We start from the raw sequence: 15942 nt of genomic DNA, 5'->3' as shown, positions 1-15942 counted from the left end.
TTGCAGCTGGCTCTACTCCTGGACTCCTCGTTGACACGAGCCTCTTTTCAGGAAAGCTGGTTTCTGTCCTTTGCAACCACTTAACACGGTACCTGCCCGGGCTCGTGAATTGGTAAGTGAGGAAGGTCTGAGGCGGGTCTGCAGCGTGTGGGAGGTGGACGGCTCCAGTGGCAGTCTCAAGTGAGAGGGGCTGAGCATACAGATGGCATTCAGTTATTAGTGCTAAATGGAGGGAACTAGGGAACAGATTTGCCCCAGCCCCGCCCTAGAGGAGCTCTCAGTCTGTCAGGGGAGAAAGGCATGGACCCTAACTGGGGCAAGACAGACTGAGAGATCCTGTTCGATATACCAGCTGCAAGCTAGGTTGACGTGGATTGTGCCCAAGGTTGGGTGGGAAGCGGGAAGGGGAAGATCTTCCCTACAGAGCTAATTCCTGACTGGCTACTTCTCCCCCAGCCCCCAGTACATGTGAAAGAGCCCGGTTAAAATACACACTAGGGCTTTGCCATTCATTAGAGGTGTGTTCAAGGGTAGGCCACTTAACTTTCCTAGCTTCAGTGTCCTCATAGGTAAAATGGAATGAAAGCTGTCCACCTCATAGGGTTTCCGTGTGGATGAAATGAGATAGTGTGTGAAATGAGATAATGCCGAGAATTTAGGATGAACCCGGTTCACAGAACACTCTTAATAAAAATCAGCTGCTATGATTATCATCCGAGGTCTTTCCTGGCTAGCGATTGTGCCTGGTGGTGCAGGTGCAGTTCTTGTAGACACCAGCAGGTGACGCCCTGACCCCAAAAGAGCCCATTCTTCGACAGACTACTTTAAGAAGGGCTCCGGAAGGGGTTGGGCAGGGCGGCCTCTCGGATCTCCGCCAGTTAGACTCCTGCCTTCCCGGCTGTGGTGGGGAGAGGTAGCTGCGTTCCCCTCAGTTCCAAGAGCGGGCCTGGGTCACCATGGGATAGTGGAGCCTCAGTTCTCCATCCGTATTTGGGAAGAGCATGGGCTTCGGAGACTGCCTGGGTCAAGTTGAGGAAATACTCAGGTTGGATCAGGTAAAGGACTGCCAGAAGGAGCGGACATCCCAGCACGGAGGCTGGTTAGAGAGGGCCTGAGGCTGGCCCTCGGGGCACGGCTGGTGTTGAGGCAGGGGGATGACCCATATGACCTCTGTTTTCTTCCTTTCTGGAGGAGAGATGGAGAGCGGGTCTGCCCGCCACGGCTGACCCAGGACCGTGCCTGACCTGGTGACGCGGGACGCTCTGGTAATTCTGTGTTTGGCCAGCAGAGGGAAGCAGAGAGCCTCCTGGGCTTCGCGAGGCGTCCCTGCCAGCCTTGGAGCTAGCTCGCCCTCCCGGGAACTTGCTGCTCCAGGCCTCCTGGGGCAGGAGTCCGCGTATTCTGAGTCTCTCAGCGTGCCCTCCTCTCTTCCGCTGGGCTTCTTGAGGGCGGGGAGCGGGAATGGGGAGAGGAACGCGTGGGATGAGGGGTGGGTCAGCTTCAACACGAATTTAGTGCCTCCTCTAGCAGAGCCTCATCTTCCCTGGGCCTCAGTAACTGGGATGGGATCTGGCAGCAACGCTAATCCTAGGTGCTCCGACTTCCTGGTGTTATCTCTCCAAGGATAAGGATTTGGGGGGCAGAAGGGGAGCCTCTCTCTAACCCTCATAACCCAGGCCTGGAGGGTCAGCTGCACCTCCGGAAGCAGGGGAGAGCCCACCCTATGGCACTCTGGCCAGTTCCCGGCATCCTCCTGGACAGGCTCCCAGAGGCCCACAAAGGCCTTCAGACAAAGTTCTGGGCCAGGCTTTGCCTGTGCCCTGGGCCCACAGCCCTCTGGCTCTAAGGCACTGCAAGTCCCTGGCACTTCTTACGGGGTTTTGTCCACTAGCCCTGGACCAGTGCTGGCAGGGCCCTGTGCTGGGGGGTGGGGGTAGGACGGGCAACTCTCAGAGCTTCTCAGTCTCCCTTCTTTCCCTCCTGCCCATGGCCCTGCTCTCCTCCAGGACACCTTCCCCCACATCATGCCTGCTCAGGCTATGTCTTTTCCCCACTTGTCCTTCTCTTGCCTGCAAGTCCAAATCTTTGCCATCCTCAGGTCCTGCTTATATCCTACCGCTCATTTCTTCATCCATCCGTTTACTCAACAAGTATTTATTGAGCTCCTGCAATGCTCCAGGCCCTTGCTAGATGCTGGGGATCCAGCAATAACAAGACATAGTTCCTGTCCTTTTTGGAGTTCATAGTCCACGGAGAGAGTAGGTAGGAGACTAGTAAAACTCATACCTAAAACTGGATTCCATTGTGTGATAATTGGGGTGAAGCAGATAAGTTGCCAGCTTCAGGAAGCTCTGCCTACAGGGGTGTTTCCCCTGGAGAGTCATCTGATAGGTTGTGAGCTGTGGAGGGAGGGTTTTGGTTTGCCCTGCTCCTCCTCCTCCCAGGGCCAGGCTCACAGGCATGCAGTAGGTGCTCAGTAAATGTTGGTTGTACCCATGGATGAATCATCATTCTCATGGCCAGGGGCTGTCCAGTGAGAATGGCATTTCCTCCCCACATCTTCTCAGCTCACATAAGAGTCATAGGTAATGCTGGGGATCGTACAGATAAGACCCTGAGGTTCCAAGGATTGCATCCTAGGCCTCTGTGGCTTCCTGCCTCGCTCCTCACCACACAGCGTCCCTACCTCGGGCTCTGTCAGAGTCCCATGGCCCATGTATGGGTTTGTCTGTGACCTCTCATTCATCCATTCTTTGGCTCTATCACCTTTTGGGTGCTCACTGTACCCTGGCCCTGGGCTCTGGAGGAAGTGGGGACCTAGAGAAGAGAGGGTCCTTGCTGTCATGGACCATCCAGTTCAGACAGTAATGGCGCAGCGCAATGCATGCTGTGATAGGGGAAGATGATGGTGCTTTGTGAGCCTGGAGGGCTGTTTGCTCAGTCTGGGGGCATCTCCTCAAAGAGGCCTCCTCTGGTCATCTGGCTGAAGGAGCTCCCATTTCCAGCTAGGTGCTTTTACAGCCCCATTTTTCCCCCCGGAGTACTTTTTAGTATCTGCAGTTACCTTCTTTCTTTATCTGTTAGTGTTTTCATTATCTGAGCGCTTTACTGAGTGCCTGCTATGTGTCAGGCAATGTTCTAGGCCCTGGGCATATAGACGTGAAAGAACAAATTTCCTTCTCTCTGGGAGCTTATGGTCTAGTGATGATAGTGGTGGTAGGAAGACAGACAATAACCAGAATAAATAGGCATGTAGTATATAAATACATGTTATGGAGAAAAAGCAAGCAGGCAAAGGGGAGACTGTTAGTATTTTAGGCAGATGGCTAAAGGGGGTGAGGGGTGTTTTAAGCAGAGGGAATAGCAAGTGCAAAGGCCCTGAAGTGGGAATGTGCCTAGTGTGTTAGAGGATCAATGAGGAGGCCACTGTGGCTGGAGAGGAGTGAGGTCGGAGAGGAGTGAGGTCAGACAGGTGGGAGGGCCCAGATCATATAGGACCTTATAGCCTTTGTAGAGCTCTGCTTTAACTCTTAGGGACATGAGAGCCATTGGAAGCTTTTGAGCAGAGGAGTCACATGATCTGGCTTACGTTTAACAGGATCCCTTTGGCTGCTGTGTCGGAAATGTTGGTAGTGGGGTTGGGTGCAAGTGGGGGGACCAGTTAGGAGGCTACGGTAACAATCCAGGTGAGAGGTGATCGTGACTGCAGCCAGGTGGTGGCAATGGAGCTGATGAGCAGTGACCAATTTGAGACATAGTTTGAAAGTAGATCCCACGGGGTTTGTTGAGGTATTGCATGTAGGGGGGAGAGAGAGACAAGGACAACGCCCGGGTTTGGGCCTGAGCTGATGGCAGGAAGGTGGTGGCATCTACTGCGGTGAGGAAGAGGTCAGTTCCCGTTGTGATCACTCGGAGCTGCTCTTTGTACATCGTGGTGGAGCCCTCAGGTCAGCCGTTGAGTATGAGGGTCTGACCTGAGCCAGAAGAGGTTTGGGCTGGAGAATCACACAGGATGATCCTCGGGGTTTAGATGGGCTTTGAAGCCAGGTGGGTGCACCACGGAGGAGGGAGGTGGAAAAGAAGACAGATGACTGAGGTATTTGGGAGTCAGGGGGTGGAGGAGGAACAAAGAAAGGGGAGAAGGTAGAGCCAGGGATATGGGAAAGCGGTATGAGTCCTGGAAGTCAATGGGAGGAACTATTTCAAGGAGGAGGGATGATCAAGTGTTGTCAAATGCTGCCAATGAGTTAAGATGAGGTGTGAGCATTGACTTTTGGATTTGACATCATAGTAGTCACTAAGGATCAGGCCCCAGTCAGTCTGTCTAGTCCATTTGTACAAATATGAGAAAGAGGCCCCTCTAGGCGGACCTGGTGTGCAGGCACACAGAAGGGAGTCACCTCGGTATAAAGGAAAAGGTGTCTTTCCTCAGCCTGATGTAGTCTTGTACCAGGCACAGCATGGTGAGAAGACAGAAAGCTGGATTTCATCTCCTTCTCCATGCCTTGCGCCTTTGTGCAGTGCCCAGCCTGTACGCCTGTACTCAGCAGCTGTGTTGGTGACCTGGATGAGCAGTATCAGTGGAATGAGTGTGGGTGAGGGGATGAGAGTCAGATTGGAGTGAGTTCAAGAGAGAAGGAGAGAGAAATTTGAGAGCATGGACAACTTCCTCAAGGAGCTTTGCTGTATTGGGGAAAAAGAAATGGCACCGTAGCTGGAGGGGCTGGAGGGTTGAGAGAAATTAGCCAAGAGAGAGTGAGTGAAGAGAAGGCATCCTAGGCATAGGACCAGCATAAGCAAAGTGAGGTTATTAGAAACGGTTGTGTTACGTAAGGGTGGATGAGTCCTAGAACATCACGTTTGAGGTGAGAGGTGTCAGGAGAGGACACTGGACAGGTGGGCTGGGGCCTTTGTCTTTGAGGCACAGGGGCAAGGGCAGGGTTGGCTAGGTGCACAGTAGGCGCTCATTGAGTATTGCAGGATTGGCCTGGGGAATCCCTACCTAGCCTCTCACCCCCTGGCCTCAATCCACTAGCTGGAAGATGGGTGTTTCAGGTGTTCTCTAGGCCAAGCATCCTCTGGATCATATCCCCTTCCTCCGGGTGGTAGGTCTCAGGTTCTGGCCTCTTCTTCTCCCTGGATGCCCCACTCTGCTCAGGCTGAAGAAGAGGAGGAGGCCCTGCCTGGGTCTAGGGAGGCAGGAGGTCAGGTAGAGGCCTCACCGTGGCAGAGGCGGTGGTGGGCTAAGTGGATTGGGAACTAGGCCCCTTCCTCCTGTCCAGCCTCCAGCACCTGCCTTCCTGAGACTCACCTTCAGGGGGCTGGGGGGAGTGGGAAGGAGGATGGAGTCGACACTTGGAGGAAGGGGGGAGAAGCTGCTGATCCTTTTTTTCCCGGAGGGATACTGAGGAATGTATTGCATTTTGGCTGCTGGGTGGGGAGACGCTGACCCTTTTCTCTTTTAAGAGGCAAAAGTAGCTACATGAAATAATAACAATAACCCTCTCTCCTGTGTCCAGGGCACCCAAAGCACTCTCTCTCACACAGAGGCCATCTGTGGCCTTGTGACAGCTAGTTCCACTTTACATGGGAAAGTGAGATTCAGGGAGGGGTTATAGCTCCCATGGTCACACAGCCAGGAAGCAGCAGCGGTCAGGTTAGAGCCCAGGTCTCTGGCCCTGGCCCACTCATGCCCACTGCAACGGGCTCCCGCAGCTGCCAATGATGGGGAGCAGACCCAGGCCAGGGACTAGGTTTGTGTGCCAGATTAAGTGGAGAGACAGCTGTATCTCCCTCTGGGCTCCCTCCATTCTTGCCTTCCATGTATATTTATTAGGTGTGCTAGGTACTGAGCATACATTGTGAAGAAGAAGACCTTGCCTTCAGGGGGATCACAGTCCATCTAGGTGGACAGAGAGTGAATAATCCATTCCATGAGTAAGTCACTCATTACATCTGGAGTAACCGCAGCCTGTTGGGTGCTTCTGTGCTCCAGGCCTTGGGTGGGTGGGCACTGAGCATACCAGCTCCTTTTATCCCCATTCCAGCCACACAAGACAGGGGCTACTACCGTCCTTATCGGGTAGTTGAGGAAGTGGAAGGTCAGAGGGGTTGTTGAGATGTGACTTGAGCTCATGGGTTCTGAACATGGGGAATATGGAGGCAAAGCCCTGTCACCTCTTTTTCACCCCACAGCTCCTGTTGGTTGTCGCCCATCCTTACCTACAGGTAGCAGATGGCAGTAGATTAGAGGGCAGGACAGCAGGGAAGCCATGTTCCCTCTGTGCCTTTGAAGAAGATCCTGGGCACTTGGAGTAGAGGCTTGTTTCTAGGCTCTGTGGGAATCTCCTAGGGTTTGACGGGCAGTAAGGGGGTGTGGCCTGAGAGCCTTCTCAATTGCCCAGCTGTGTCTCTAGGATCTGACCTCCTGGGACCTTAAGCAAGTGGCTAGTGCTTTGGGGGCCTCAGTTTTCTCATCTGTAAAATGGTTTGTAGGATTGTTCTGAGAATTAAATATAACACATGGAAAACATTTAATGTGGACTTTGGCACATGGTAGATATACGGTTAATAATGGAAGTGTCCCCATGGTTGATGAAACCCCAGCTCCATCTGTGGCCCAGCTTGAAGACGGAGGAGACTCATCACAACTCAGACCCTGCATCTCCCATTATTGCCACTCTGCACAGCTTAGATACCCCTCATAGATCAGCAAATCTTCTCGTGTCTCTCACCCTCTGCTCCCTAAGAAGAGAGCCCCTAAATGTGTGTGTGTATATAGGTGGAAGGAAGATCAGAGAAAGCTTCTTGGAGGAAGGGGCATTTAAGAAGGGATCTGAGGACTGAGTAGGAGTTCATTGAGCACAGCATGCTCAAGGCCTGCTCAGGCAGAGGGTGGAACACCTGCAAAGGTCTGGAGGTGGGGAGCAGCTGAGTTCAGTGAACAGCCCCTGGGGGCTGGAGTGGAAAGAAAGTTGTGGAAAGTGGCCTTTTGCAGTAGGGCTGACACTAACCTGATCTCTGTTTTTAGTGGGACTGGGCTTGCTCACCCTCCCCTGCTCCCCCCAGTTTCTGGTCTCTCTAGATTCCTATGGGTGGGGCCCTTTACTACTTATCTCAGAGGTGGAATCTTGCCCTGCAGAAGCCTCACCGCTAGGAAGTTCTTCTTGGTGTCTAGCCCAGGTACATTACTGTCACGCTTCTTTAGAGCTAGGGTCCTGGGGAGGAGCTCTTTAAGCTGTTGACTAGCATGGGGGGTGGGGGTGGGGCTGTGGGGCAAGTCCCTTGGGACCCCCCTCCTCCTGACCTCTTGCTGGGAGTCCACATTCTTGATTGGACCCACCTTTCCCCTCTACCTCAGGGTTTCTCCCCTTTGTCTCATCTTCTGTCCTAAGCCCCCCTACTCTCCCCATATCCCAGGTCTGTCTGTCCCTCTGTCTCAGTAGGTAGGTAGGTAGGTAGGTAGGTAGGACAGGCTCAGTTTACCCATCTCTGAGATGGTCCACCTTGTCTCCTGTCCAGGTAGGGTCTCTCTGGGCTTGTGTGTGTGGGGCGGAGGGCAAAGAGCAGAGGAACAGACCTCAGAAGCAGGGCAAGGATCTGTTCCCTCCTTCACCTGGAGGAGGGCTGAGCCCATCCTGCGGACTCAGGGTTTGGGTCTGAGGCTGAGTGTCTTGCAGCGGGGGCGGTGGCTGGGTCTGACCTGGGGTTGGAGGACAGCTGGGGCCCAGCTGGGCAAGGTGGGGGGGGGGGGCGGAACCTCGCAGCGCTCCCCTCCCCCCCTTTCTTAAAGGGCCGGGCGCGGGGCTGAGCGGGAAGGGGCCAGCTGCACCGTCCCAGGCTGGGTCTGGGCACACAGTGGGGACCTGGGAGTTGGAGGCGTGGCGGGCGGGCCAGCCGGAGTGGCTTTTGTCGCCTCCAGCTCCGCTCCCGCCCGCCTGCAGTCCCCCCGCCCTTCCCCGCCCTTCCCGCTCCTCCCTCCCTCCCTCCCTCCTTCTCTCTTTCCTTCCCTCCCTCCAGCCTTCCGTCCCCTCATCTCTGCTCAGCTTCTCCACAGCCTCGGCTCTGACACCTGAAGGGACAGAAGCGGGCACGGGGAGTCCCGACAGGCGGCTGTGGAGTGGGACGGTCAGTCAAGCAGAGGCCTCCGCATGGCCCCGCCGTGAGAGACTGGACCCAGCGACTGGGACCTGGAGCGGTGAGTGGGGCCGCGGGGCCACTTGGTCCCAGGGCCCTCGTTCCGGGACCCCGCCCCTCCCCAAGTCGGATTGGGGGCCAGTGGGGGATGCTGGGGGGGAATGCACTATGGGTGGCGGGCGCCGCCCTCCGCCCTCCGCCCTCCATGCCCGCCCGGGTCTGCTTAACAAAGCTACATTTTGAGATCAATTCCGTGGCGGCTGGAGCATCCGAAGGATACGGTTGTCATGGAGATGGGGCCGTGAGAGGAAAGCCCGGGGATGGCCGGGTCTGGGCCGGGGAATGGGGGCGCCACTAGAGAACCCCAGGCCAGCCTGCAGGGCCAGTCAGGGCCAGCCGGTCCAGTTGCCTTCTGGGCTCTGCCTCCTGATCCCCCCCCCTTTTGTATAATCTAAGATACACGTGTGCATTGATGGGGTGCCAGTGGCAGCTTGGTGGCAGGAGACCCAGGGTGTTGGGTGGTTGCCGGGGCCTGCTGGCAGCTACCTTTACCATCGAGCAGCTTTGAGGATTTATTTCTGTTTCCAGTTTCCTAACTTTGACAGCCTGGCTTGGCGGCCAGGCCTTCTCAGCTCTGGACTCTGCTGCTGTAACAGGGGCTTACATGGGGGCGTGGCAGGCAGCGGGCAAGGCTGAGAAGGCACATAATGGCCGTGGCAGCCGCAGGGAGGGAGGGGTCCTTAGAGCCTGCTGCTGGGGCTGGGGTGGGGCAGGGAATCCAGATGTGGGGACCACCCTGCCCAGATGGCTCCCTCCTAAGAGGAGGTATTCTGACTCTTGCTGTCCCTGGAGGATCTGGGGACTCCCTGAATGAGAACTGGAGACATTGTCTCCACACAGGCTCAGGGGGCCACTGCCCCAGCCTACCCCTTTGTCTTGGGGCCATCTTGGGGGGGGGGTGCTGGAAGAGAACTGGGGACAGAAGCACCAGCCACAATGGGAGTGGGTCTGAGATTTCTGGCAGGTTCAGGATAAGTCAGTCTGAGCTTGATGGGTGGGTGAATGGGCGGGGGGGTTGGGCAGAGAGCAGGGAGAGGACTCAGGGTTTGGCCAGGGCAGATGGGCAGCCTGGGTCTAGGGGGAGGCATTTGAACTTTCCTAGGCTCCCTGCTCCTTCTTCCAGACTCTGGAAACAAGAGCTACTTAATGGAGGGTTCTCAGGCAGCTTGAGGGAGAGTGGGTAAGGGGCATTGTGACTACCTCCAAGCCCAACCCCTAACCCTGGGCAAATACAGTCATTCTTCCACCCCTTTCCCTGCGAGGTTAGGAGCCCTACCTGCCAGGGAAATTCTGTGACCTGGGATCTCTGAATCAGTAAAATGGGCCAGCTGCCCTCTGGAGGAGAGACCTGCTCACCCAAGAGCCCCCCCCCCCCCATGGCGAAATACATTGACAGGACAGAGAGGGAGGGCTCTGAGGGGGACATTACCTCACCAAACTTCAGTATATTGAGCACTACCACTGGTTAAGTACTCTCATACACACAACCACCTTTAGAGGATTATACTATTACTCCCACTTTGTGGGGGTGGATACTGATGCTCAGGGAAAAGTTGCTTATTCAAAGGCACTTAGTAAGTGGCAGGATCAGGATTTGTACCTGGGCAGAACTGTCTGCTGCTTGGACCTATGTCCCCAGTCTCATTCTCTTCTTCCCTGAAATGCAAGTCAGGAGGGAGACTGCAGGAGACTGCATGCCTTTCCATCTGGAGCAAGGGAATGACCTTGGGGGAAACTGAGGCACTAAGCTAGGGTCTTCTAGAGACGTGGAATCGAGGCATTCCCATTCAGGACATTTGCTTGCAGGAAAATGACACTGCCTCTCGTGACAGAAGATGTTCTAGGCATCCTTTGCCAGATGGTCTTTTCCAGGAAAATCTGTTTTGAGCGGCATCTTATGTCTGGGGCTCCATATTTAGCCTGGCTCCTCACACAGGAGGATACACTCAGACTGTCACCCTTTGAGGGGTGTTTGACGGGGGGAGGAGTGGTGAGCCTGGGCCAGCCCTGGCTTCTTGGCACAGGTCAGGCAGATGTGGGACAGGACTGCCTTGCTGGTCTCCCTGGGACCTGGCTGTTTTCTGCAGAGCCCCTTGTCCTTCTAAGGGAGTTTGCTCACAGGTAGGTCTTCCTTGGGGTCTGATCCCTGTTAGGTAGTGAGCCATTCCAGAGCTGTGCCTGCCTGGCCCCAATGGGCTCTAGCATCTAGCTTGTGGCCTGTCACTGTTGCCATACTGCCTCTCTGACTCCTGCCCAGGCAGGCAGGGCCCTGAGCTCCCCTCTTGGGAATGTCTCCCTTGCCTCCTTTCCTTCCCCCCTAACTTTTTGTCTTGTCACACCTGGTAGTACAATGAATACCCACCTATACACCCTTCACCTAGAAATCTAGAGACCTAGATTTGCCAGTTGTTGATGTTTTACCCACATTTGTTTTCCTCTGTCTCTGAACACTTTGGAAGTAAGTTGCAGACATCATAACAATTCACCTCTGAATAATTCAGCATGAATTTCCTGAGACGAGGACATTTTTCTACATAATGACTATATATTGCCATACTCAAGAAGTTTCACAATGATACAATTTAACGTAATATGTAATCTATATTCAAATTTCTCCAGTTGTACCAGTAATATCCTTTATAGCTGTTTTAAAAGCAAGTTTTGATCAAGGATCACACTGTTGCATTTAGTTACATATCTTTAGTCTCCTTTAATTTGTAACAGTAGCCCTGCTTTTTTTTTTTTTTTTTTTTTAAGTCTTTTATAACATTGTCAATTTTAAAGAGCCGGGGTCAGTCTTCCTGTAGAATGTTCTACATTCTGAATTTGTTTCATGGCTTGCTCATGAATAGATTCACGTTAAACATTTTTTGGCAAGAATATCCCATAGGTGATGTTTGCTTCCTTCTCATTGCTTCTCATCAGGAGGCAGATGCCATCAGCTTGTCCTGTAATAGGTGATCATTTAAGTTAGGTCACTTGGCTAAGGAGTCCCTTTGTTTTACTCTGTTCCTCTCTTTTTCCACTTCCAGAAGCTTCATCCACCTGGTCATCCATGCATCAGGTCAGCAAAACTGACCGAGCCAGTACTTCAAACCACATACTGGAGAAGGGTGATTCAGCAGACACTGATGAGGTCTTCAAGGAACTCTCAACCTCAGGGTGGTGTGGGGGTGAGCCACGACTGGGGCAGAAAGTAGTGTGGGGGCACAAGTGGGGGAGCAGGGATGGAGGGGGGCAAGACAAGAAGAAAAGGGGTGGGGCCCGGAATGTGGGCTGATGAGCAGGCCCTTTCTCCAAGGACACAGGGAGCCACCAAAGGCTTTTGAGAGGGGAGTAATGGGGGCAGATGTGTGTGTTGGAAAAGACGTGCTGAGGAAGAAGGAAGGGGATTGGCAGGGCCAGAATGTTGGACAAGGGATTGGTCATGCTGCCAGTGATGTGACCCGGTGCAAGATGCCACGCAATGGATTTGGGACCGCCGCATGTGGCAGCCAGAGGGCATGCACGGTGGGAATGGAATTGGTGGGGTGGTGGCCTTGTGGGACCGGGATGTGGCAGATGGGAGGTGGAGAGAAGGAAAAGGAGACATGGAGGAGGCAGACTGGATAGGCGCTGGCATCGGGCTAGAGGTGGGGAGAGCGGTCTTGAGCTGGCCTGGGAAGGGTGATGGAGAATGCAGTTTTGAGTGTGTGAGGTCCACGTTACTTTCCAGGTGAGAGGAACGGTGTGTGGGAAGCTCATTTTTCAGGTGTTGGTGGCTACCTGTGGCTACCCTCTCAGAAGGTCTTTTGGAATGAGGGCAGAGAGAAAGCTCTTCATGACTCAAAGTAGGGAATGGGTGGTGGACTTTCTGGCACCAGCAGGGGAAGGAGTTTGAGCAGGGGCCACTATAAAACTGAGGATAATCCATCCTTTGCAGACCCCCAACACCCTTACCTCATTTTGCTTCTTCATGCTTGCTTGGCAAAACCCCAACTCTGGTGAAATCCCAACACCCTGCACGCTCCACATCTGCACCTGGGAAGCTGAACGGGGCTGAGAAAAACCACTACGCCAACTGGTCTCACTTTAAGTTCAAAACTTTGAACTTCAGGTGTGTCCTTAGTGCTGTCCAGCAGTCCCACCATGGGTCCTGAGTCTGTCCCCTCTCCCCCTTCCTGCTGTTTCACACTTCTACCCTCAGTTCTCTCTCTCAGCTGATGATACTGCTTCCTACTTCCTTGAGCAAATGGAAGCAATGAAAACTTTCTCAGACTCCCAGTGCTACAGTCACCCATCTGCCAGCTCCATACCCACCGCCCTGCCTTCCTCCTATCCCTGGGGGTGAAGTATTCCTGCTCCTGGTGAAGGCCACCCCTCTGCTTGTGCACTAGATTCTGTCCCCTTGTGCCTGCTTGAAGGTATTGTTCCGGCTAGAGTCCCCTCCTACGTTATGAGTTCCCCCTGTACTGGATCATTCCACCGGTGGATACTTGCTGTTGTTTCTCCTATCTTAAAAGGTGGCTCTCCTGTCTTCTCCATCCAGCTACCACTGCCTCTCTTTGCTCCCCTTCATAGAAGTACTCCCCAGAAGGGTTGTCTAGACTCATTGTCTCCTGGTTCTCGCTTCCCACGCTCTCTTGACTCCACTCCAGTTGGGCTTTCACCTCCTCCCACTAATCACTCAAGGTCACCACTGACCTCCAAGTTGCCACACTCAGTGGCCAAGTCTTGGTCCTCATCTGAAGCATCTGACACATTCAGTGTCTCCCTCTTCTTGAAATATTCTCTTGGACTTGCAGGACATCCATTTTCCTGTTTTCTCCCCACTTTGTGGGTTGATCCTAATCCGTTTCTTTTTCCCCCTGCCCACCCATGGCTCATCCCTTGCACGGCATGGCTGGTCTTCTTCCTTTCCATTTACTCCTGTGCTGATCTTGTCCAGACCTGTGGCTTTAAATACACCTATCTACATGCTACCAGCTCCCACATTTTTACCCTCAATTTCGGGCACTCTCCTGAGCTCCAGTAACCTTCTCAGCACTTCTCAACACTTCCAACTCAACTTGTCCAAAGCTGACCTCCTGATCTTCCTCCCCAAACCTGTTCCACCTGGTCTTCCCCATCCTTCCAGGTGCTCAGGGCCCAAGCACAGTCATTCCAGACTCCTCTTTGTCTCCTACCCCATGTACTGCTCATCAAGCGGCGAGGCTTTTACCAGCCATCAGATCTTCTGTCAGTGGGTTATGGCTGAATAGGAGGGACTATCTCAGACACGGGGACAGGGAGGCAATAGTGGGATGGTCCACTACAGCCCATTTCACACCAGCTGGTTTTGCAGCCTTCATCCAGCCTCAAGGAGACCACAGCCTTTGTTAAGACCCTGTGCTAAAGTCCTAAAGCAGAAGCAGTATCGAGCAGGGGAAGGGGGGACAGGGGGATTCAGCAAGGCTGAGGTTAAGTGGAGCTATAACATCAAGAGGTTGGGAAGGGGTGGGGAGAAAGTGACAGGGGAGGAGGCAGAGAAGGAGAGGGGCTTTAGGGAGATGGGGGGGGCAGATAGAGAATGTGAGGATCTAGGGAGTATCGAGTAAATAAAACTTGGGCCCAGAAAAGGGAGGGTGAAATTTCTTGGTGCATCTCTCCTAGCTGTCAAGCCAGACTGGGGGGCAGCTGCTCAGTGATTGACCCCTCAGATCTGCCCTCAGTCAGGCATGTGAGCTGAGGCAGGGTTGACTTGCACCTGATCAGTCTCTTGCAGCTCTTGGGGTTCAACTATCATTCTGCAGCCTCTTGAGTCAAATGGGGCTCAAGAAGCAGAGTGAGTCCCAGGTACCCTGTGAAGCTCCAGGAAACAGAGCAGTGGCCAGTCACTTAACCAGAACAGCCTAGTCCCTTGCAGTCCCAGATAACTGAAGGCCCACCCTGTAGGGAAGCCAGCTGGAGGTAGAGTCCCCAGCCGTAAATGTGACTTGGGATTTGACGACAGGCATGAATTTCATCATGTTGAGGGCTCTCCAAACCAGCAAGCGGATATATGCAAATGCTGAGCAAAGGAGGGTGCCAAGTGGCTGGGGGATGGGGAGAGAAGCAAGCCAGGAGACATCAAGGAATGACCTTTGCAAAGCTGGGCCCAGGGGCCCTTGAAAGTCCCAGCAGGGTGTGGGGCGCATGCAGATAAGATGCAAATGTGCACCCAGCCCTGGGGACCTTTGACTGTCCAACCATGAGAAAGGGGAGACCTTCCACATGCCCACAACCTAAGGCAAAGCTGGTTCCCCAGGGGCCAAACTGGGAGGAAGAAAACCGGGTGATGTTGGGCTCCCTAATGACCCTGAACTGGCACTAACTGAAGGGCTTGGGCAACTTTTAAGGGAGGCCCAGGACCCTGGCCCTTGCCCTGCATATAGTATTGCCCTTGTGCCTTGAAATGGAAAGCTAGGAGGGAGCCTGGCCTGGGGTGGGAAAGTTGGTGGGGCCGGGACTGTAAGGTCTTCACTTGCCTCAGAAAAGGGTAGGGTGCTCTCTCTGGCCCACCTCCTGGGCCCTAAGGTTGGAGGCTTTCTCCTGCCCCACCCTCAGGCTGGACCTCTGAAACCCTTGCCTCAGAAGCTGCTCTGACAGGCTGCCGAGGGAAAATCTCTGCAGGGCCCGCTGAATGTCCTGTGCTGCTCTCAGGTGCCTTCTGTCTCCAGTGTGGGCAGCTTGCTCTTTCCCCTGTGGGCCTGAGAGAGGGTTCTGGGAAGCACTTGTGCCTGGCTCTGAGCACCTCAGCCTTGCCAGCTCTTTCAGTCCTCACTGCAGCCCTGTAAGGCAGATGCTGCCAGCACCCTGCATTTTATAGAGGAAAGTGCTGAGGCTCTGAGAGGTCACACAGCTGATGGGTAGCAGAGCTGGGATTTGCGGGCAGATCTTTCTGACTGTACAGTTAGGACACTGACCCACTGTCCTGGACTCCTACTCTGAGGCACCTGTTGCTGCATGAGATCCTCCAAGTTGGGAAGACCAAGTAGGTTTGGAGGGATTAGGGTCACTTTGAGGAATGGAAGCAGGGAAATTTCCAAGGCTCCTGGGTAGACATCACCTTTATTTCGTCCTGGTTACATCCCCTGCCCCCAAGCAGTTGGGTCATTGAAGAGACACATGACTGGGCTGATCTTTGCCTAGGGATGGTACTTAGAGCTCTGACCTCCAGACTCCTTAGCTGACAGAGGCTTGGGGAGAGCATGGTGAGCCCGGGGGACCAGGGACACCCCCCCCCCCCGACCAAGGAGGGGTCTTCCTGTAACCTTCCTGTTGCCCTTGCTGTCAGTGGCCCAGCAGGGTCCTGTGGAATCCTGGAGTGCCCAGGCCTGGGCTAACCCGGGCCCCGCGAATGTTATGGGCCTCATCTGGCCGAAATCTGTTCTGAGCACTTACTATACATCAGCCCCTAGGCATGTAAGGTCCTCATCTCAATCTCATCACCTGGGGAGACTGCCTCATGAGTGACTGCCCAGGTCCCTTCGTTCAGTGTGTGTGTGTGTGTGTGGGGGGGGCATGTATGTATGTGTTGAGAAATGCCCACACCCTATATTTCATTGATCATCTTATTTAACTGTTCCTGTGTGTATGGGCATGTGTGACTATCCCAGCCCATGTGCTAAAATCTGGATGAGCTAGGGAGTCGTGTAGTAGGAGTTTGGGGAAAGGCAGTGGGATATTAAGGAGGTTTCCAGAGTGGGCTCCCAAGGGGCAAAGAATAGCTCTGAGATGAAAAGGTTT

At 54.0% G+C, this 15942-nt stretch overlaps 1 protein-coding gene across 5 annotated transcripts in view; it reads left to right on the top strand.

The window, feature by feature from the left end:
- The first annotated feature begins 867 nt into the window (after window positions 1-867).
- The window catches only part of PSD2 (pleckstrin and Sec7 domain containing 2), a 56499-nt gene continuing 41424 nt past the window's right edge, over window positions 868-15942 (top strand). For 2 of the 5 annotated variants that reach the window (XM_053907437.1, XM_053907432.1), the window contains exons 1-2: window positions 869-1055; window positions 8046-8197. The gene's annotated coding sequence lies outside the window, so the exon portion shown is untranslated. Of the gene's footprint in view, window positions 1056-8019; window positions 8198-15942 lie in introns of all 5 variants that reach the window. The other 3 variants (XM_053907435.1, XM_053907434.1, XM_053907436.1) reach the window with 3 other exon arrangements.

The sequence above is a fragment of the Panthera pardus genome, unplaced genomic scaffold (genome assembly GCF_024362965.1).
Source record: "Panthera pardus isolate Hobbes unplaced genomic scaffold, ASM2436296v1 HiC_scaffold_2, whole genome shotgun sequence".
Classification (NCBI taxonomy): Eukaryota; Metazoa; Chordata; class Mammalia; order Carnivora; family Felidae; genus Panthera; species Panthera pardus.
This window is presented reverse-complemented; position numbering and strand designations above follow the sequence as displayed.